The 21,491-nt window shown below is 42.1% G+C and overlaps 1 non-coding gene and 1 pseudogene across 1 annotated transcript; both read left to right on the forward strand.

The window, feature by feature from the left end:
* Positions 1-2,101: 2,101 nt before the first annotated feature.
* LOC139177711 (NEDD8-conjugating enzyme UBE2F-like) lies at positions 2,102-3,758 on the forward strand (annotated as a pseudogene).
* A 9,804-nt stretch (positions 3,759-13,562) lies between these two features.
* Positions 13,563-13,647, forward strand: LOC139177827 (small nucleolar RNA Z195/SNORD33/SNORD32 family). Its single transcript, XR_011562294.1, has one exon. It is a non-coding gene; the product is annotated as a small nucleolar RNA Z195/SNORD33/SNORD32 family (small nucleolar RNA).
* Positions 13,648-21,491: the final 7,844 nt, after the last annotated feature.

Raw genomic sequence — 21,491 nt, forward strand, 5'->3', positions numbered from 1 at the left:
CATTTCCACCTGGAAAAGGTCTCATTCAGGTCCTCTCTGCTCACTGTCTCACTAGGGTTGCATGTCCATGAGGGTAGATCAGATTTCTTTGGAAGTTAAGAAACCTGACAATGATACTACTCTCTTTCCTTCAAAACGAAAGTATGATTTTTCAAGTTTTTGCCATTTGTACTTCCCACATGTGAGCTTGGATTTGTCCACTTCTTGCTATCTGCACTTCTCACCTCGCCAAACTTGCTATCTGCACTTCTCACCTCACCAAAGCCACATGACTGCTCCTGATGTCCTAGTGACCTGCTGATGGTCTCCCTACTGGAGTCCACTCCTGACACAGAGACAGAGAGCTGCATTAAAATGCTGAGTCATCCCGTGATCCCACCCCACCCCCTGGCCTCCTTGTAACCATTCCTTGGCTTCAGGGTGCAGTAAATATCATTAACATTTCTTCCCCTGGCCTGTAGAGTTCTCTGCCATCTGATTGGCCCTTGCTGCATCTCCTCCCCATCTTCTCCACCCTCCCTTAACTCACTAGGCCACAGTCTGCTGTTCTTTAGTTTCTGGTTATACCAAGTGTCTCCTCACCTCAGAAATGCAGCCCTCACTCTTTTCTCTGCCTCAGCTGCTCTCCTGACACCCTTCACTCATTCCAATCTTTTGGGTTTCAGCCTAAATCTTCCTTCTAGAGACTCTTCCTCAGCCTCTTTTATTTGTTATTTCAGCCACTTACCTTTTTTCCTATATAAAATTTACTCCCTCAGTGGGGAGAGTGGAAAAGCAATGAAAAGTAAACAAATGAGTGCTATTCGCTCTCCAATAATGATATTGATCTGTAGTTAGTTGAGCACATGCCTTCTCCATCAGAGCATAAGTCCAACAGCAGAGACCTGTCCATCCCTTTCACCACTGTATCCCGTTACAAGCACATACCTGCATGTAAATAGGGCTTCCCTGGTGGCTCAGCTGGTAAAGAATCCGCCTGCAATGTGGAGACCTGGGTTCAATCGCTGGGTTGGGAAGTTCCCCTGAGGAAGGGAACAGCTACCCACTCCAGTATTGTGGCCTGGAGAATTCCATAGACTGTATAGTCCATGGGGTCACAAAGAGTTGGACACAACTGAGCAACTTTCACTTTTACACATAAATATCTGCTGAGTGAATTAATATAAGAATTCTGTGGATCTTCCTATATATTCACATGTATATATATATGAATATGAATTGTATACTTAATTATTTTGTCAGTTCCATTAGTTTTTAAGTTGTTCTCAGTTTTCTACACAGACAATCATATTGTCAGGAGTAGGGAAGATAAATGTTTCACAGCTTATCCAATAACTATACCAAGTATTTTCCTTTCCCATGTTATCATATGGACTGAAACATCTGAGCAGATGTCTCCAGCTCCGTCATGGGAAGTAGAGTACACCAGCAGGGAGAGCTCCAGAGCCCCAGTCTTGCTTCAAAAATAAGAGCTAAGCCTTTGTTGGTTTTCTAATTGCTTTGCAAAAGAGTTATGAGGGGAAATGGGTTCTACTCTCAAAACTAAACTTGAAAATCACTGGGCTAGAACTTCTGGAACAATATGAACAGTGGTATCCCAGTCATCCTTGTTTTTTTTAGAAATGATCATTTATTGACTATTTAATATGAGTCAGGTACAAACTCTAGGCATTGTATATCAATATTTCCCTTTAACAAATAGTTTTTAAAAGACTAAGTGAAATGTCCATAGATGCAGAGAAAGTAAGTATTACAGTCAGGATTCAAATTCAAATCTTTCTAATTCTAGCCGTTTCTCTTAATTACAAAGTTAAATAAGGCCTTATATAAGGAGATTTTGAAATACTTTCTCCCCTTTAGTAATTTGACAAATTGTACTTTCTAAAAAATGGCCACAACAGTATCTCTCATCCCACATAAGCTCCTATGTCCTGACTGTGACAGTCACATCAGCAAGAGGTAGTGCCTACATCCCCTCATCGTAAGCCAGGGTGACCTCTGCCCACACCCAGAAGTGATACTCTGTAACTCCTAGGACCAAGTCACAGAAGAGAATACTGCTTCCTGTTCCTCTGGAGGCTTGCCTCAGTTTCTAGACACCATGACGTGAGGAAGGCCAAGAAGCCTTGGAGGGGATCCAAAGGCCCTAGTCCACAGCCCGGGCTGAATTCCTGGCTGGCAGGCAGAACCAGCTTGCCAGCCATGCAAGTGCATCATCTTGAAAGTAGATCCTCTAACCCACCATTTGCATACTCCATTGAGTTGCCCCAGCAAACACTGCACGGAGCAGAGGTGAGCTGGCTTCACTGAGTCCTGCCTAAGTTGCAGATACACAAGCAAAACAAATAATGGTTGTTGTTTCAAGCCGCTAAGCTTTGGGGTGGTTTGTTAAGCAGTAATAACTAAAGCAGAAGACATTCTATACACCAGAAAAGGTGAAAAAATTCTACTAACAATAAGGTTTTTGAATATACAGATTATATGTATTAGTATCAAGAATAAAAAAACATCCACAAAGCAAAAAGACAACCTACTGAATGGGAGAAAATATTTGCAAATGGTATGACTGATAAGGGGTTAATATCCAACATATATAAACAGCTCGTATAACTCAACATAAAAAAAGAAAAACTCAGTTAAAAAATGAGCAGTAGAACTGAAAAGACATTTTCCAAAGAGGAAATGCAGGTGGCCAACAGGCACATGAAAAGATGCTCACCTTCGACAATCATCTAGGAAATGCAAATCAAAACCTCAATGAGATACCACCTCACACCTGTCAGAATGGCTATCATCCAAAAGAACACAAATAACAAATGTTGGCAAGGACGTGGGAAAAGGGAACCTTGTTACACTGTTGGCAGGAATGTACTTTGGTGCAGCCACTGTGGAAAACAGTAAGGAGATTACTAAAAAAATAAAAATATTTTACAGTATGATCCAGCAATTCCACTCCTGGTGTATACCAAAACAAAACACCAATTCAAAAAGACAAATGCACTGCAATGTTCATAGCAGCATTATTTATAACTGCCAAGATATGGAAACAACCTAAGTGTTGGGCAACAGATGAAGGACAAAGAAGATGTGGCACAGGCGAGGGGCTGAGTCTCAACATCCCCTGCCCACTGTGGTGCTGGGCACTGGCCTGCCTTGCCTGTCTCCGGACGCCCAGGATAAATATAGCAGTGACGCTGACGCTGGCAAGCAAACTGAAGCGTGAGGACAGTCTCAAAGGTCCTGGGTGTCAGCTACAGCCTCTGACTCCACTCGGCGGGTTTCTGTGACAGACAGGCTGTTTGTTAAAGAGGTTGCAGAACTTGAAGCTAATTTACCTTATAGGTGTAAAGTACATTTTTCCGACCCAAGCAAGCTTCATTGCTTTCAGCTGTCACCCTAGATAACGGTTACTAACAGGTTGGAAAATTTCAGTTTGAAGCTGAAGTTTTCGATGCATACAACACGGTGCCTCCCAAAGTGAACTACTTGACCCAGGTCTGGCACCCCAAGTCCACAGGAAAAGGCGAGACACGTCTCAGGGCACTGACTGGGCCCCCGCAAGGACGCTGAAGGATGCTGTTTGGGGACTAAACTCTTTATTTACTGATCCTTTGAATTTTGGTGATCCACTGGATATAGAAGCTGCAGAACATCATTTAGGGGACAAGGAGGTCTTCTGGAATAAAGGAGAAGACTACATTAAGTGTTACACCAGAGGATATGGGGAGAGGACTGCAGGGCCCTGGACTATGCCTTAGAAATTGGTCTCCAACTGAAACCAGAAGGGAGCCTCCTCCCAAGTACTCAGCTCCCCCCAGTCCCATTGGCCATCCAAGTCCTGTGATCACATGTTGTCCTGAGGAACAGCATCTTCCAGGCCACCCGTTGCAGACAGAGAGCCCCACATAAATATAGCCAGAAAATATATTTGGGGTTCTAAAAGAGTTATCTGCTTACCTTAAGATGCTTATTTTTTGAAACTATACCGCATGGACTATTGATGAGATTCTCGAGAAGTTGTAATGAACTCAGCATTGAGGCTTGAGCTTGCTTTTCCTCCTCTCAGAGTTAGTCCTTGCACGGGTGTTGCTAAGGATGTGTTCAGCGCAGTCACAGATTGGCACTCAGAACCCTGCTACAGACTGTGATTGGAGGCGAATGCTCGTAGCTGCTGCCACGAATGTCGCCCCTACTTAAATGCAGTGAAGCTTCCCAGAGTACAGAGCCATTCACTGTAGAGCTCTTACTGCAATGCGTTTTCCTGAATTTGGAAGAAATAATCCATGTCCCAGGGCTTCCCTTATGGCTCCGAGGGTGAAGAGTCCGCCTGCCATGCGGGACACCCGGGTTTGATCCTTAGGTTCAGAAGATCCCTTGGAGGAGGGCATGGCGACCCCCTCCAGTATTCTTGCCTGGAGACTCCCCATGGACAGAGGAGCCTGGCGGGCTACATTCATGGGGTCTCAAAGAGTCAGACACGACTGAGCGACTGACCACAACACGGCAATCCATGTCCCAAGAGTTCCCGGTGCTGGAGAAGAGACTACGGCAGGCCCTGGGCACTGCACACTGGGCCGGACGGTGATGGGAGGCCGGGAGCCAGCAGAGAGGTCTGGCAGTGGCTGTGGGTGGCCTGGCATGTAATGTGGTCTCCCCGAAGTTCCCATCAGGGGATGTGCTACCCTCCTCTGATACCCCTGTGAGTCCTGCAAGATCTCCTCTCCACCTGGCAGGACTCACGTGTCTGATGTAGTTTTGGGGGCTGGATTCTGATTCCCTGAACCTCAGCCTCAACCTCCTCACAATGCGTGGTTTCCAGGTGATGCATGGTGCTTGACAGTAAAAGATTTTTGTCTCTTAAAAAAGGAAGAAGAAGTGGTTTATATATACAATGAAATGCTACTTGATCATAAAAAAGAGGGAAATTTTGCCATTTGCAGCAATATGGGTGGACTTGGAGGGCATTATGCTAAGTGAAATAAGTCAGAGAAAGCCTGACTGTATGTGATCACTTATATGCGGAATCTACACTAGAACAAGCTAATGCCTATAATGAGAAAGAAGCAGACTTACAGATACAGAGGACAAACTAGTGGTTACCAGTTTAGGGGGAAAAGTGCGGAGGGGGGTGAAGAGGTACAAACTGTTAGGGATAAAATAGACTACAAAGACATTGGACAGCATGTGGAACACAGGCAATGTTTTACAACTAACAAGGGAGTATAAGCTTTAAGACTGTGAATCAGTGTAGTGTAGACCTGTGACTTACATAGTGCTATGCATCAACTAGACTCAATATAAAATATTAATCTCATCCCCCCAAAGAAAAAATACAGTGATTTTATGCTACCTTTCACTAAGCTATTACTGCTGTGGTTTACAACGTCAATCCTCTCCTTTAAGAATTATATTTTTACTTTTGCAGAATGCTTCAAAACCATGCTTTTATTGTTCAGTTTTAGCTCTTTTAAGCTATGTTTTTACTATTCTTGAATTCTTAATTTTGACCCATCCTCAAAGTTCTGTAAACATTGATGATTGACATTTAGGTTTAGGAAGAAGAGCTTGATATGTGTTCTTCTCTAGAATGCATGATTTTCTGTGTTTGAAGCTTCAATTCATACAGAAAGCTTGGTTTGTCTTTTATATTCAAGAATTTTGCCTGAGTATACCTAGGCTTGTGTTTCATTTGTTTTTAGTGAGCCTTTTTAAAAGATTATTTATTATTTTGGTTGCCTTGGCTCTTTGTTGCTGCATGCGGGCTTTCTCTAGCTGTGGTGAGTGGGGGCTACTCTTCGTTGGGGTCGCAGGCTTTTCATGCAGTGGCTTCTGTTGCTGCCGAGCACGGGCTCTAGGCGTGCAGGCTTCCGTAGCTCAGCACACGGGTACAGCCGCTGCAGCTCCTGGGCTCCAGAACGTGGCCTCAGAAGTTGTGGCGCATGGGCTTAGTTTTTCCCCAGCACGTGGAATCTTCCTGGAGCAGGGATGGAACCTGTGTCTCCTGCATTGGCAGATGAATTCTTATCCGCTGGGCCACCAAGGAAGTCTTCAGTTCAGCTCAGTTCAGTTCAGTCGCTCAGTCGTGTCCGACTCTTTGCGACCCCATGAATCGCAGCACGCCAGGCCTCCCTGTCCATCACCAACTCCCAGAGTTCACTAGTGGATCTTTGTAAAGCTTCAAACTAATATTTCTTTAACTCAAAAATGTCTTTTGTCATTTAATTGTTAATTGTGTTCTTCCGGTTTCATTCCCTGCTCTGGAATTCCTATTTTGCATAATTACATCTGTTGGATTCCTTATTTCTTATCTTTTCTCTCATTATTTTCAATTATTGGTTGTTTTCCTGTGAGTCTTCAGAGAGCTCTCAAGTTTTGTTTTGTTTTGTTTTGTTTTTTCAGCTTCATTAATTGATTTTTTTTTCAGTATAATTTAGGGCATTCATTCCTTCAGCAGGAGGTGAACATGCCAAAGACATTTCTAATTTTCGCTCAATCTTTCCAGACCTCAATTATTTCCTTATTCATGATAATCGATCCTCATTTTGGAGATGAACTATCTTCTTGGGTCCTATTGCAAACAAGATTTTAAATCTTTTAAAATGTTTGCTCTTTGCTTGTGACATATTTTGGTGCAATTTAGTAGGAAAAGATAAGCAGAGCCGGGAATGGGAACTGACAGAAGAAATATTCGGCAGTACTCTGTAGTGTGACTCTTAGTACTGATGTATCTGTTTTAGATTCCAGGGTTAATTATGGAGTGTTATCAATTTTGGCTCTAGTTTCTAACATATCTTCATGGAAAATATGAGGCATAAATATTATGCAAAAATAGCAATTCGAAAAGCTGAGGCAGACTCAATGTGCTATCATAAGGTTGGGACATCCTTGCAATGCAACACCATGTAGCCATTATGATGATACATTTATTGACATGGAAAGAAGTTTGCCATACACAGTTAGTGCTAAAAGCACATTTTTGAAAACATATGCAGCCTGATCCTATTTTTGTGAGAAAAGTAGCATACGTATTAGTCATAGTCACAGGCTGGAGAACTATAATCTTTCTGTTCAAAATGGGGCTTCCCTGATAGCTCAGCTGGTAAAGAATCCTCCTACAATGCAGGAAACCTGAGTAAAGAATCCGCCTGCAATGCGGGAGACCTGAGTTCGATCCCTGGGTTGGGAAGGTCCCCTGGAGAAGGGAACAGCTACCCACTCCAGTATTCTGGCCTGGAGAATTCCATGGACTGTATAGTCCATGGGGTCTCAAAGAGTTGGACACAACTGAGCAACTTTCACTTTCACTTTGTTCAAATCAGTTCAGTTTGCTAAATCAATACAAACTTGCAGTCAGTAGAGGGCGCAATAAGTGAGGTGAAAAAGCTGATGTGTAAATAGGATGAAATTTTTCATAATATAAAGATTATTCTGATTTTCGCTCCATTTGTTTATCAAAGAAAATTTCAAAAGGATCACAGAAGCATAATTGCAGCTTGACTATCATTCTGCAGAATGTTTGGTGTTAGCTAGAGAGTCAAAGCATGTACTTTCAGTGGGTAAAGGGAACAGAAAATAATAGAGTGCCTCTTTTGTGCCAGGCACTAACATATACATAATACACTGTAGTATGCTACATAGAACATATTTTGATATTGCATCAGACACTGCAAGCAGATTAGCACAGTCTTGATGGGGTTTTGATTAAACTATAAATCTTGGAGATACTGACAAAATCTCACAGCTACAGATCACTTTGTAGTTGTTAAATGCTTTCAGATTTACTATTTCTTTTCATACAACATTCTGTAGAACACACTCTTCTTTTAAAGATGAAGGTGGAGTGGTTTCTGGAGGTGTGTCAAGATTAGAGATTCTCTCAGCAAGGTTTTTATGTCTGGGTATGCTGATTTCCTCATGCTGTATCTCAAATAATCAAGAAATCTTCAGACATAAACAACACCTTGGCCTCATGAAAGAACCTCATGATACTACCAATAATTAATACCAACATACATCAAAGGATTTGTGTTCTCCATTATTTTTTTTTATAGGATTTGACATGATACCTCACATCTCTGACTCTTGGATTAATTAATATAGATTTGGTGGTTTCCAAAAGTCAGTATTGTAAGAAGGCTCAAGAGAGGACCCCAGTGACAACTAGAAAGAAAGAGGGGCCCTCAGCCCTATAGCTACAAGGAACTGAATTCTGCTGACAGCCCCATGAGCTTGGAAAAGGATCCCGAGATCGAGAAAGGAATACACCCCACTGAGATCCTGATGGCAGCCTTGTGAGAACCTGAGCAGGAAACTCAGGATGGTCTACAATAAATAATCAGACTGATCACATGGACCACAGCCTTGTCTGATTCAGTGAAACTATGAGCCATACCATGTAGGGCCACCCAAGACAGATGGATCATGGTGCAGAGTTCTGATAAAACGTGGAGAAGGGAATAGTAAACCACTTCATCATTCTTGCCTTGAGAACCCCATGAAAAGGCAAAAGGATATGACACTGAAAGATGAACTCCCCAGGATGGTAGATGCCCAATGTGCTACTGGAGAAAAGGGGAGAAATAGCTCCAGAAAGAATGAAGAAGCTGAGCCAAAGTGAAAACAACACACAGTTATGGATGTGACTGGTGGTAAAACAAAGTCCGATGCTATAAAGAATATTGCATAGGAACCTGGAAGGTTAAGTTCATGAATCAACATAAATTGAAAGTGGTGAAACAGGAGATAGCAATGGCACCCCACTCCAGTACTCATGCCTGGAAAATCCCATGGACAGAGGAGCCTGGTGAGCTGCAGTCCATGGGGTCGCAAAGAGTTGGACACAACTGAGCGACTTTACATTCACTTTTGACTTTCCTGCATTGGAGAAGGAAATGGCAACCCACTCCAGTGTTGCCTGCAGAATCCCAGGGACGGTGGAGCCTGGTGGGCTGCCGTCTATGGGGTTGCACAGAGTTGGACATGACTGAAGCAACTTAGCAGCAAACAGGAGATGGCAAGAGTGAACATTGACATTTTTGGAAACAGTGAACTAAAAGGGACTGAAATGGGTGAATTTAACTCAGATGACCGTTATATCTACTACTGTGGGCAAGAATCGCTTAGAAGAAATGGAGTAGCCCTCATAGTTAACAAAGAATCCGAAATGCAGTGCTTGGATTCAATCTCAAAAGCAACAGAATTATCTATGTTCATTTCCTGGGCTAACTATTCAGTATCATTAATCCAAGTCTATGCCCCAACCACTAATGCCTAAGAAGCTGAAATTGAATGCTTTTATGAAGACCTACAAGACCTTCTAGAACTAACACCAAAAGAAAAAAAAAAAAAAAAGATGTCCTTTTCATCATAGTGGACTGGAAAGCAAAAGTAGGAAGTCAAGAGATATTTAGAGTAATAGGCAAGTTTGGCCGTGGTGGACAAAATGAAGCAGGGCAAAGGCCAACAGAGTTTTGCCAAAAGAACACATGGTCACAGAAAAATCCCTCTTCCACAAACAAAAGAAATGACTCTACACATGTACATTACCAGATCGTCAATACTGAAATCAGACTAATTATATTCTTTGCAGTCAAAGATTGAGAAGCTCTATACAGACAGCTAAAACAAGACCGGGAGCTGACTGTGGCTCAGATCATGAACTCCTTATTGCAAAATTCAGACTTATACTGAGGAAAGTAGAGTAAACCACTAGACCATTCAGGTATCTTATGATTATACAGTGGAAGTGACAAACAAATTGAAGGGAACAGATCTGATAGACAGAGTACCTGAAAAACTATGGATGGCGATTTGGGACCTTGTACAAGATATGATGATCAAGACTATCCCTAAGAAAAGGAAATTCAAAAGGGAAAAATGGTTGTCTGAGGACGCCTTAGAAAGAGCTGAGAAAAGAAGAGAAGTGAAAGGCAAAGAAGAAAAAGAAAGATATATCCATCTGGATGCAGAGTTCCAAAGAATAGCAAGGAGCAATAAGAAAGCCTTCCTCAGTGATCAATGCAACGAAATAGAGAAAACAATAGAATGGGAAAGACTAGAGATCTCTTCAAGAAAATTAGAGATACCAAGGGATATTTCATACAAAGAGGAACACAATAAAGGAGAGAAATGGTATGGACCTAAAAGAAGCAGAAGATATTCAGAAAGGTGGCAAGAATACATAGAAGAAATATACAAAAGAGATCTTAATGGCCCAGATAATCACGATGGTGTGATCACTCACCAAGGGCCAGATATCCTGGATTGTGAAGTCAAGTGGGCCTTAGGAAGCATCATTACAAACAAAGCTAGTGGAGGTGATTGAATTCCAGCTGAGGTATTTCAAATCCTATAAGACCATGCTCTTAATGTGCTGCACTCAATATGCCAGCAAATTTGGAAAACTCAGCAGTGGTCACAGAACTGGAAAAAGTTAGTTTTAATTCCAATGCCAAAGAAAGGCAATGCCAAAGAATGTTCACACTGCTGCACAATTGCACTTATTTCACATGCTAGCAAGGTCATGATCAAAATTCTCCAACTAGGCTTCAACAGTACATGAACCAAGAACTTCCAGATGTGCAAACAGGATTTAGAAAAGGCAGAGAAACCAGAGATCAAATTGCCAACATCAGTACAATCATAGAAAAATTAAAAGAGTTCCAGAAAAACACCTACTTCTGCTTCACTGACTAAGCCTTTGACTGGGTAGATCACAACAAATTGTGGAAAATTCTTAAAGAGATGCAAATACCAGACCACCTTACATGCCTCCCGAGAAATCTGTATGCAGGTCAAAAAACAACAGAACTGGACATAGAGCAACAGACTGGTTCCAAATTGGGAAAGGAGCACATCAAAGCTATTTATTATCACCTTGCTTATTTAACTTATATGCAGAGTACATCATGCAAAATGCCAGGCTGGATGAAGCAAAAGCTGGAATCAATATTGCCAGGTGAAATATCAATAACCTTAAATATGCAGATGACACCAACTTTATGGCAGAAAGTAAAGAGGAAATAAAGAGCCTCTTGATGAAAGTAAAAGAGGAGAGTGAAAAAGCTGGCTTAAAACTCAACATTCAAGAAACGAAGATCATGGCATCCAGTCCCATCACTTCATGGCAAATAGATGGGGAAACAATGGAAACAGTGACAGACTTTCTTTTCTTGGGCTCCAAAATCACTGTAGATGGTGACTGCAGCCAAAAATTCAAAGACACTTGCTCCTTGGGAAAAAGCTGTGTCAAACCTAGACAGCATATTAAAAGCAGAGATATTACTTGGCTGACAAGGATCAGTCTAGCCAAAGCCATGATTTTTCCAGTAGTCATGTATGGATGAGAGAGTTGGTCCATAAAGAAAGCTGAGTGGTGTAAAATTGATGCTTTTAAACTGTGGCATTGAGAAGGCTCTTGAGAGTCCCTTGGACTGCAAGGAGATCAAACCAGTCAATCTGAAAGGAACTCAGTCCTGAATATTCATTGGAAGGACTGGTGCTGAAACTGGAACTCCGATACTTTGGCCACCTGATGGGAAGAACCGACTCACTGAAAAAGACCCTGATGCTGGATAAGGTTGAAGGCAAGAGAAGGGGTTGACAGAGGATGAGATGGTTGGATGGCATCAGTGACTCTATGGACTCTATGGAGTTTGAGCAAGCTCCATGAGTTGGTGATGAACCAAGAAGTCTGGCGTGCTGCAGTCCATGGGGTCGCAAAGAGTAGGACACAACTGAGCGACTGAACTGACCTGAGCTGATTTGGAGAGACGCACTGAAAAAATATGAAAATTAAAACCAGTGTGGAGAGGATATGTCCTGTTTGTTGTTTTTGTTCTAAAGTGGTCTCTCTTTTAAAAAGTAATCATGATTGTGGATGGTGGTAATCTTGTTCTTTTAAGTACTTATTTAGCAAAAGACAGCAAGCTCATAGATCCAGAGGACAGATTTGTGTTTGGATTGGGTGTCATAGGTGAATTGGAGCTTTTTTGTTAATTTTGATTTAAATAAGTCAAATTGTTCTTGAAAAAAAAATTATATCATTTATGCAAAATCTGTCCCATCCGTGTTAACTCTATCCCCAGTGATGCCAGCTGAGACTCACATGGGACCTTTGTCAATGTCTGCTGTGACATGACATTTACTGCTTGCCAATTCTTGGCCCATTCCAATTCCCAACCATCATTGTTCTGTGATAATTTTCACAGAGTGTGAGGGAACAGGGAGAAGAAACTCATTCAGGAGGAATTATTCCTAAGGCATCTGGATACAGATGAGATCTCCTCCTATGTGCATGTCATGCAGACTTCATGTAGATACAAAGGGATGGGACTGGGTTTCTAGTGAGAAATTTAGTCTCTTCACTTCTGCTTGGTCTGTATGGAGCAGTTCCCTGGTTACTTCCCCAGATTTGTGACTGGTTGGCTGTGCAACGGAGAGAGGAGGGAAATCAGCTGAAAGGGCAGCAGCATCCCTTTGTCAAAGGCCCTGGGAGGGGAGGGCAAAGGGGGTTGAGTGGGACAGGGGAGAGTGAGTCATTTCTCTCCACTGACTGCAAACTCCACACTCACAGCTCACATCTCTCAGGAATCCAGAGGCCTCTTTGCCACAGTGGTGGATAGTTTCTTCCTGATGCTCTATGCCATCATGAAGTGAAGCGAAGTGAATGAAAGTCGCTCAGTCATGTCTGACTCTTTGCGACCCCATGGACTGTAGCCTGCCAGGCTCCTCTGTCCACGGAATTCTCCAGGCAAGAATACTGGAGTGGGTAGCCATTCCCTTCTTTAGAGGATCTTCCCAACCCTGGGATAAAACTCAGGTCTCAGGCATTGCAGGCAGATTCTTTACCATCTGGCCACCAGTGAAGCCCATCATAAGTCTGCTCATTTCGTCCTACATTATTTATCTGTTCTAGGGGCCTGCAGAGGCGGCGTGGAGTCCACAGCTTGGGGAGGGGCGGGGAAGATGAATCTGACTGGCCTAGAATCCTGCTTGGGGATGCACCAGTGAGTTTTTGCTTCTGGTCACTATTTTAAGTATTGATTGAAAAACACAACTGTAAAAAATCTTGTTTTCCTATTTTTTCCTCAGATGCATTGATATAGCATTTCTCAGACTACTCTGAAAAGTTTAAAAGGAACCAACTTCTTTCTTAAAGACCTAAATTAAAATGTAATTTTTGGGAGGGGGATTCAGGATTGGGAACACATGTACACCCGTGCTGGATTCATGTTGATGTATGGTAAAAACAATACAATATTGTAAAGTAATTAGCCTCCAATTAAAATAAATTTAAAAAAGAAAAATGAAAAATAAAACCATAAACGTGAAGAATTTTTCGGTAGAATGAGTTTGGAACAGTGTACAGGGCAGGGAGAGGACTATTAATTCTCAGCTTTTTCTTCAAGGTGGGTGCTCAAAAAAAGTTCGAAATCCTATACCAGTCTCTCCCTCCTCATTGTAATTTTTACCTCTGAAATTCCCACGGACACACTATTCTTGATCAGCAATGAATAACATTGGGATCTTAGGCTGTCAAGCTTTTCAATCAAGCTGTCCAGGAGGCCAGTGATGAGGATTTTTCCCACTCATGTTCAAGTTTCCCGCTCATGAGATGAGTCCACAGGCACTGCCATCTGTGGCCACCACCCCGCCTGCTTGGCAGGGGCAGCAATGTCTTCGCATGCCCCACTGAGAAAGCCTGCTGTATCTGCCCACAGGCATGTTGCCCCCAGGACCACACGAGGCCAGGCTGCTCTGGACTGCCTCGGGGCATTTGAGGGATCCCAGTACTCCATGAAAAAAAGTGGATGATGTTCCTGCTGCTCTCTGAGTCGTGCGTCTGAACCTTATGCAGAAGTTTCCCTACCTAGGGCACCTGGCTCAGGAGGCTGGGTGGAGAACCAGGCAGTTACAGCCACCCTGGAGCAGAAGAGGAAGAAGAAGGTCAAGATCTATTTCCACAAGAAGCAGCAGCTCGTGAGGCTATGGAAGCAGGACAAAAAGAACAGAGAAGGAAATCTACAAGTTCCCAGAGATCCTCAATACCCATGGATCCTACTCTGGGCACTCAATAAAACAGACTGCTTATTCCTTTTTAAAAAAATAAAACCCCAAAACTGTCCATGAGCTCTTCAGATAACCTAGTAGCAGGTGTGTGGCATCCCATCCCATCTCTTCATGGCAAATAGATGGGGAAACAGTGGAAATAGTGACAGACTTTATTTTGGGGGGTTCCAAAATCACTGCAGATGGTGACTGCAGCCATGAAATTAAAAGATGCTTGCTCCTTGGAAGAAAACCTACGACAAACCTAGATGGCATATTAAAAAGCAGACATTATTTTGCCAACAAATGTCCATCTATTCGAAGCTATGGTTTTTCCAGTAGTGATGTATGGATGTGAAAGGTGGACTATAAAGAAAGCTGAGTGCTGAAGAAGACTCTTGAGAGTCTTGCAAGAAGGTCCAACCAGTCCATCTTCAAGAAAATCAGTCCTCAATATTGATTGGAAGGACTGATGCTGAAACTGAAACTCCAATACTTTGGCCACCTGATGCAAAGAACTGACTCCTTGGAAAAGACCCTGATTTTGGGAAAGATTGAGGGCAGGAGGAGAAGGGAATGACAGAGGATGAGATGGTGGGATGGCATCACCGACTCGATGGACATGAGTTTGAGCAGGCTCCAGGAGTTGGTGAACGACAGGGAAGCCTGGCATGCTGCAGTGCATGTGGTCACAAAGAGTCAGACACAATTGAGCAACTGAACTGACTGAGACGGGGAAAAGTGGAAACAGTGACATATTTATTTTCTTGAGCTCAAAAATCACTGCAGACAGTGACTGCAGTCACAAAATTAAAAGATGCTTACTCCTTGGAAGAAAAGCTATAACAAACCCAGACAGCATATTAAACAGCAGAGACATCACATTGCAGACAAAGGCCCATAGACTCAAAGCTATAGTGTTTCCTGTAGTCACTTACAGATGTGAGATTTAGGCTGCAAAGAAGGCTGAGGGACAAAGAATTGATGCTTTTCTAATTGTGGTGCTGGAGAAGACTCTTGAGAGTCCCTTGGGCTGCAAGGATAAAACCAGTCAATCCAAAAGGAAATCAACCCTGAATATTTATTGGAAGGACTGATGCCATAGCTGAAGCTCCAATACTTTGGCCACCTGATACGAAGAGCTGTCTCATTGGAAAAGACATGATGCTGGGAAAGATTGAAGGCAGAAGGAGAAAGGGATGACAGAGGATGAGATGGTTGGATGGCATCACCGACTCAATGGACATGACTTTGATTTAACTCCAGGAGCTAGTGAAGGACAGGGAAACCTGGCATGCTTTTAGTCTATGGGGTCACAAAGAGTCTGCTTAGGGACTGAACAATGACGACAATGGGAAAAACATCCTGTTCATTGCTCTAAACCATGTGTTACTGTAAAAATACATAGACCTCACCATTTTAGAAACACCTACCACTTCTTTCAGAGGAGATATCTCCAAGCCCTGTATTGAAAGGAAATTATTATTTTAAGCTTAGAGAAGGATCATGAAGTACATAAACAGTTTGAATATAGAGATTATCTGTGATAAATTTAAAGAGGAACAGAATGATTCAGGGTAGTTTTTTAAAATGGTCAGACTGCAAAGAAAATACTCTGAGGAAGTCAGGCTTCAGTAGTCACAAACTTCAAATGGAAGAGCTAGATTAAATGGTAACCAAGCTCTCTTGTAGCCCTGACAGTATATGCATTCAGGACTTTTTGACATGTCTGTGTAGTTTTACAATTTGTGAATGCTTGTAGCCTTCATGTTTGGGATGTGAAATAATTAATGGAAAAGATTTGGCCAACCGCAGCTAGAGGGGAGTTGATGGTGGCATACACACACACACACACAGACACAGACACACACACACAAGTATCAGAGCCTATGTTTCCATGCAGCAGAGGTTTTTCTCAGCTGAACTCAACGTGGAAACTAATTCATTCTGTTAAAAAAGGGAGGGAGGTATATAAACCAGCCCACCACAGTGCTGGGACAGCACAGAGGCCACAGCGATGGAATGCCCAGGATGTAAAGGAAGTCATAAAGTAGGTAGGCAAAGAAAGAGAGACAGAGTGGGGGGAGACCCTTCCTGAAGGTAATAAATAACTGGAGAGGAATTCCATAGGCTGTACTAGAGGAAAAAATCTTTATAAAGAGTCAAGAGGCTCCCTTATTAATGCCACGTATTCTGTGCCATTACAGATGTAAAACCTGGTAACTTCCTGCACTGACATTCAAGGCCAGGAAACAAGGGAGCCCCAGCACAGAACAGAACAGAATGGGGCTAAGGAAAGGTTTGGACAGCCCCTGGAGGCCAGAGAACACTGGACCGGACTTGGGCAGAGAGGGCCCCCCTCAGGCCCGGCTGGGTCCTTATTTGACCCACAAGGCCTATCTGGGGCAGGGAGTTGAGCCTTTAAGGTTTCCACAGTCTGTTCATTTTAACAAAGCTCCTCGTGTTTATAATGCTCCAGATTAAAGATCTCCTCCAGATATTGGTACAGGGCACTGTACTGTTTGCATAACCTGAATTTTCAGTACTCCCCAAGCTTTGTGTCTGGAGAAAACATGAGAGCACCCTGTCTTCCTCACATTGCCTTCAGCAGGCTTCCTTCTCCACTTTTCACTTTTACAGACCTGTTCTCATTCCATCCATGGGGAACGCAAAGGCACAAGGCTGAGGGTTACAAGTGAGGGAAACTGAGGCACAGGGATGCTAACTGGTTTGTCCAGCGTCGCCATATCTGAAACATAGAGCCCACCAAGATAAGCTAAAATGTAACTCTTCTGACACCCAGTGCGTCAGTCAAGTTTTGCTAAGGGGACTTCCCTGGAGGCCCAGTGCTTAACAACCCACCTGCTCAGCTGCAGGGGACCTGCAGGGGACGCAGCTGAGATCCCTGGTTGGGGAGATAAGCTCTCACATGCCTCGGAGCAACGAAGCCTGTGCTCGGCAACTGCTGAAGCCCTCACATTCTGGAGTCCACGCGCCACACGAAAGATCCCTCATGACACAACAAGAGACAACAGTGAAGGCCTGACAAATAAATAGACTTTTTTTTTTTTTTTAATTTTTTAGGTTTAAGGTGCTATGCATTGGCACTGGGGACACAAGGATACACTAGGCAAAACCCCGACTCTGGAACTCGGGATCTCAGAGGAGATAAACGAGCAGCAACTTCCCACATGACTTGGCTCGGGCTATGATGTTTGTAAGTCTAGGGCAGTGCCCACAACCAGGTACAGCTTTGCTCCTCAAGAGACATTTGGTGGTGCCTGAAGACATTTCCGGTTCTCACAACTCGGGAACTGCTACTGGCATCTCCTGGGTAGAGCAAAGAATGCTGCTAAGATTCATCAATAAACAAGACAGCCTCCCACAGCAAAGAGCTATCCAGCCGCAAATGTCCAAAGAGCCTAGGTTGAGAAAACCTAGCATAGAGCAGTATAGGGATACAGTGTAAGGAACTCAACTCCGCCTGGTCCTAAGATGGTGGAAGATTTATCAGGGGAGCAGGTGATGCTTGAAGTTTCAGGAAAAATGAGTAAATAGCATCCTGAGTATCCAAAAGAACCAATAGGTGAGAGTCACATGAAATAGTCTATTGTACAGATATCTGTAATTTGATCTAAGCTGAAGGTGACTCTTCAATGAAGTGGAACCATTGATGGTATTAATCAGAGAGGTGTCGGCTCATGCACTCAATAGTTTGTTATATTAGTGTTGAGCAGAAGATCTCAAACTTCATTTGGGGTATGAATAAAAAATACAGATTCCAAATCTACCAACATACACACACATGCACAAATATCCTGATGCAGGAACACAGTAGGTCTAGGGTAGAGCCCTGAAACCAGTACTTTTTATAAGTACTCCGTGCAATTCTAAAGCAGGTAATCCAACTCCTCACTGGTATACAGAATATATTTGACAGTGGTAAAATTGCAAACTCAAAGAAAATAAAAAGGAATTTCAGAAAGAGACTAACTAAGTAGACTAATTCTTTTCTCTGTTCTGAACTGGGTGCTTATATAGGAATCTACTGCTTTAGTACAAGTCACATGGCAGGAGAGCTACTCTTCCTGGATTCCTGGGATGAGAGAAGCACTGAAGAAGTGCACACTCCATGTGACACTTTCTGGGCAGTTCTTGGGGATCCCAATTGCTTCTCCAACTTGAAAAATTCTATGTCCCCAAACCTTGCAGACACAGAAGTACTTGCTTCCTGTCCCCAAAGAGACTCATCCCTGGGATTGCCCATCAGTCATACCATGAGAGCTTGGGTAGTTTTGTTAGCTCTTTCCCTTAGTCGTCTCATCTATGTTCTCTGATAACGATATGGGAAATTATAGAAGCCCAAATAGGATTTTTAAAATAGAAAGAAAAGAATAGTAAAGAATCTACAAGACAGGACCCTGAAATCTGACAGATGGGACTCAGAGGTTGGGTGTCTTGCCCAAGGCCACAAAGAGGAAAAAAGCTTCAAACTCATTCATGTTGATGTATGGCAAAACCAATACAATATTGTAAAGTAATTAGCCTCTAATTAAAGTAAATTTACCATGTCCCACAGGTTTTGGGTTGTTGTGTTTTCATTTTCATTTGTTTCTGTGCAAATTTTTATTTCTTTCTTGATTTCTTCTGTGATTTGTTGGTTATTCAGCAGAGTGTTGTTCAGCCTCCATATGTTGGAATTTTTAATAGTTTTTCTCCTGTAGTTGAGATCTAATATTACTGCATTGTAGTCAGAAAAGATGCTTGGAATGATTTCTATTTTTTTGAATTTACCAAGGCTAGCTTTATGGCCGAGGATGTGATCTATCCTGGAGAAGGTTCTATGTGCGCTTGAGAAAAAGGTGAAATTCATTGTTTTGGGATGAAATGTCCTATAGATATCAATTAGGTCTAACTGGTCTATTGTATCATTTAAAGTTTGTGTTTCCTTGTTAATTTTCTGTTTAGTTGATCTATCCATAGGTGTGAGTGGGGTATTAAAGTCTCCCACTATTATTGTGTTATTGTTAATGTTTCCTTTCATACTTGTTAGCATTTGTTTTACATACTGCGTTGCTCCCATGTTGGGTGCATATATATTTATAATTGTTATATCTTCTTCTTGGAAACTATAAAACTCCTAGAGGAGAACATAGGCAAAACACTCTCTGACATACATCACAGCAGGATCCTCTATTACCCACCTCCCAGAATATTGGAAATAAAAGCAAAAATAAACAAATGGGACCTAATTAACCTTAAAGGCCTCTGCACATCAAAGGAAACTATTAGCAAGGTGAAAAGGCAGCCTTCAGAATGGGAGAAAATAATAGCAAATGAAGCAACTGACAAACAACTAATCTCAAAAATATACAAGCAACTCCTACAGCTTAACTCCAGAAAAATAAATGACCCAATCAAAAAATGGGCCAAAGAACTAAATAGACATTTCTCCAAAGAAGACATACAGATGGCTAACAAACACATGAAAAGATGCTCAACATCACTCATTATCAGAGAAATGCAAATCAAAACCACTATGAGGTACCATTTCACACCAGTCAGAATGGCTGAGATCCAAAAGTCTACAAATAATAAATGCTGGAGAGGGTGTGGAGAAAGGGGAACCCTCTTACACTGTTGGTGGGAATGCAAACTAGTACAGCCACTATGGAGAACAGTGTGGAGATTCCTTGAAAAACTGGAAATAGAACTGCCTTATGATCCAGCAATCCCACTGCTGGGCATACACACTGAGGAAACCAGAAGGGAAAGAGACACATGTACCCCAATGTTCATTGCAGCACTGTTTATAATAGCCAGGACATGGAAGCAACCTAGATGTCCATCAGCAGATGAATGGATAAGAAAGCTGTGGTACATATACACAATGGAGTATTACTCAGCCATTAAAAAGAATACATTTGAATCAGTTCTAATGAGGTGGATGAAACTGGAGCCTGTTATACAGAGTGAAGTAAGCCAGAAGGAAAAACATAAATACAGTATACTAACGCATATATATGGAATTTAGAAAGATGGTAACAATAACCCTGTGTACGAGACAGCAAAAGAGACACTGATGTATAGAACAGTCTTATGGACTCTGTGGGAGAGGGAGAGGGTGGGAAGATTTGGGAGAATGGCATTGAAACATGTAAAATATTATGTATCAAACAAGATATCAGTCCAGGTTCGATGCACGATACTGGATGCTTGGGACTAGTGCACTGGGACGATTCAGAGGGATGGTATGGGAGGCAGGAGGGAGGAGGGTTCAGGATGGGGAACACATGTATACCTGTGGCAGATTCATTTTGATATTTGGCAAAACTAATACAATTATGTAAAGTTTAAAAATAAAATAAAATTTACAATATTGAAAAAAAAATAAAATCTAAAATAAATAAATAAATTTAAATTAAAAAAAAACTCAGATTTTCTGATTTTCAGTTTATGGTTGCTTTCATTGCACAAGAGTGAAGAGTCAGAAATGTTAATTTTGTTGTGGAAACGATCCAAAACCTTACCCTGTAACCCTAGAAAGAAAGAACAAGTCATATCAGAACTGTAAAGAAAATTTTCCAAACTAAGTTTACCTTAGAAAATAAATAGAAATAAATCAGAGGAGAGAGGCCCCGCTGAGATCACGGAACCCCTCAAGTTAGAAGTCATCCAGAGATGCCAATGGCAAACTTACTGACCAGGCTCTGTAGTCCGTTGGAGTTCAAAGTGGACTTGGAGCCCTCAGTGAGAAGGAGGAAAGAAAATGCGTTTTCATCCTTTGGCCATGTGCTATCTTAGGGTCTTTAGTTTTACCAAGTTTTACAATTGCCTTCACAAAGACAATAATGCCTGTTTCCTATGTAGTTTATTTAAGTAAACAAGAAGGAGACAGAAAGTTACCTTTGTGAAACAAGACTTTAAAATTTCTATCTAAAGAAAGAAAGCAAGAGATCTGTTCTTTGCACTGTTCCATAAGATAAGTTCATTAAGATAAATAGTTCTAGTTTGACCTCAGTTCTGCTTGGCAAATGGCTCCCTTTCCCACCACCCACCCACGTCGTGAACATCAAAGTTTTTAAGTGAATAAAAATGTTTCCAAACAGTTTCTTGAACTGATCCTATTCTCATCAATGGGTCACTACAGAGGTTCTGTGGGAAGGTGATTGTATGTTTTTTCTGGCAAAACCAGCTTGTCCAAACCCAGAGTTTATTCTGTTGTGACTGTAAATTCCTATGAGCAACAGAAAGAGTGCATATCATCTGAACACAGAAACGATAATGCACAGGAATTAGGAGGTAATCTTTAAACAGGCTTTGGTTCTAGTTTCACCTATTTCCAAATGGTGACTTCCCCAAACAAGTCACTTAATCTCTTCATTTGTATATCAACACTGTCTGACATCTACTTGTTGGATTACTTATGAGTATTGAATAAA

Source organism: Bos indicus, chromosome 19, assembly GCF_029378745.1.
Source record: "Bos indicus isolate NIAB-ARS_2022 breed Sahiwal x Tharparkar chromosome 19, NIAB-ARS_B.indTharparkar_mat_pri_1.0, whole genome shotgun sequence".
NCBI lineage: Eukaryota > Metazoa > Chordata > Mammalia > Artiodactyla > Bovidae > Bos > Bos indicus.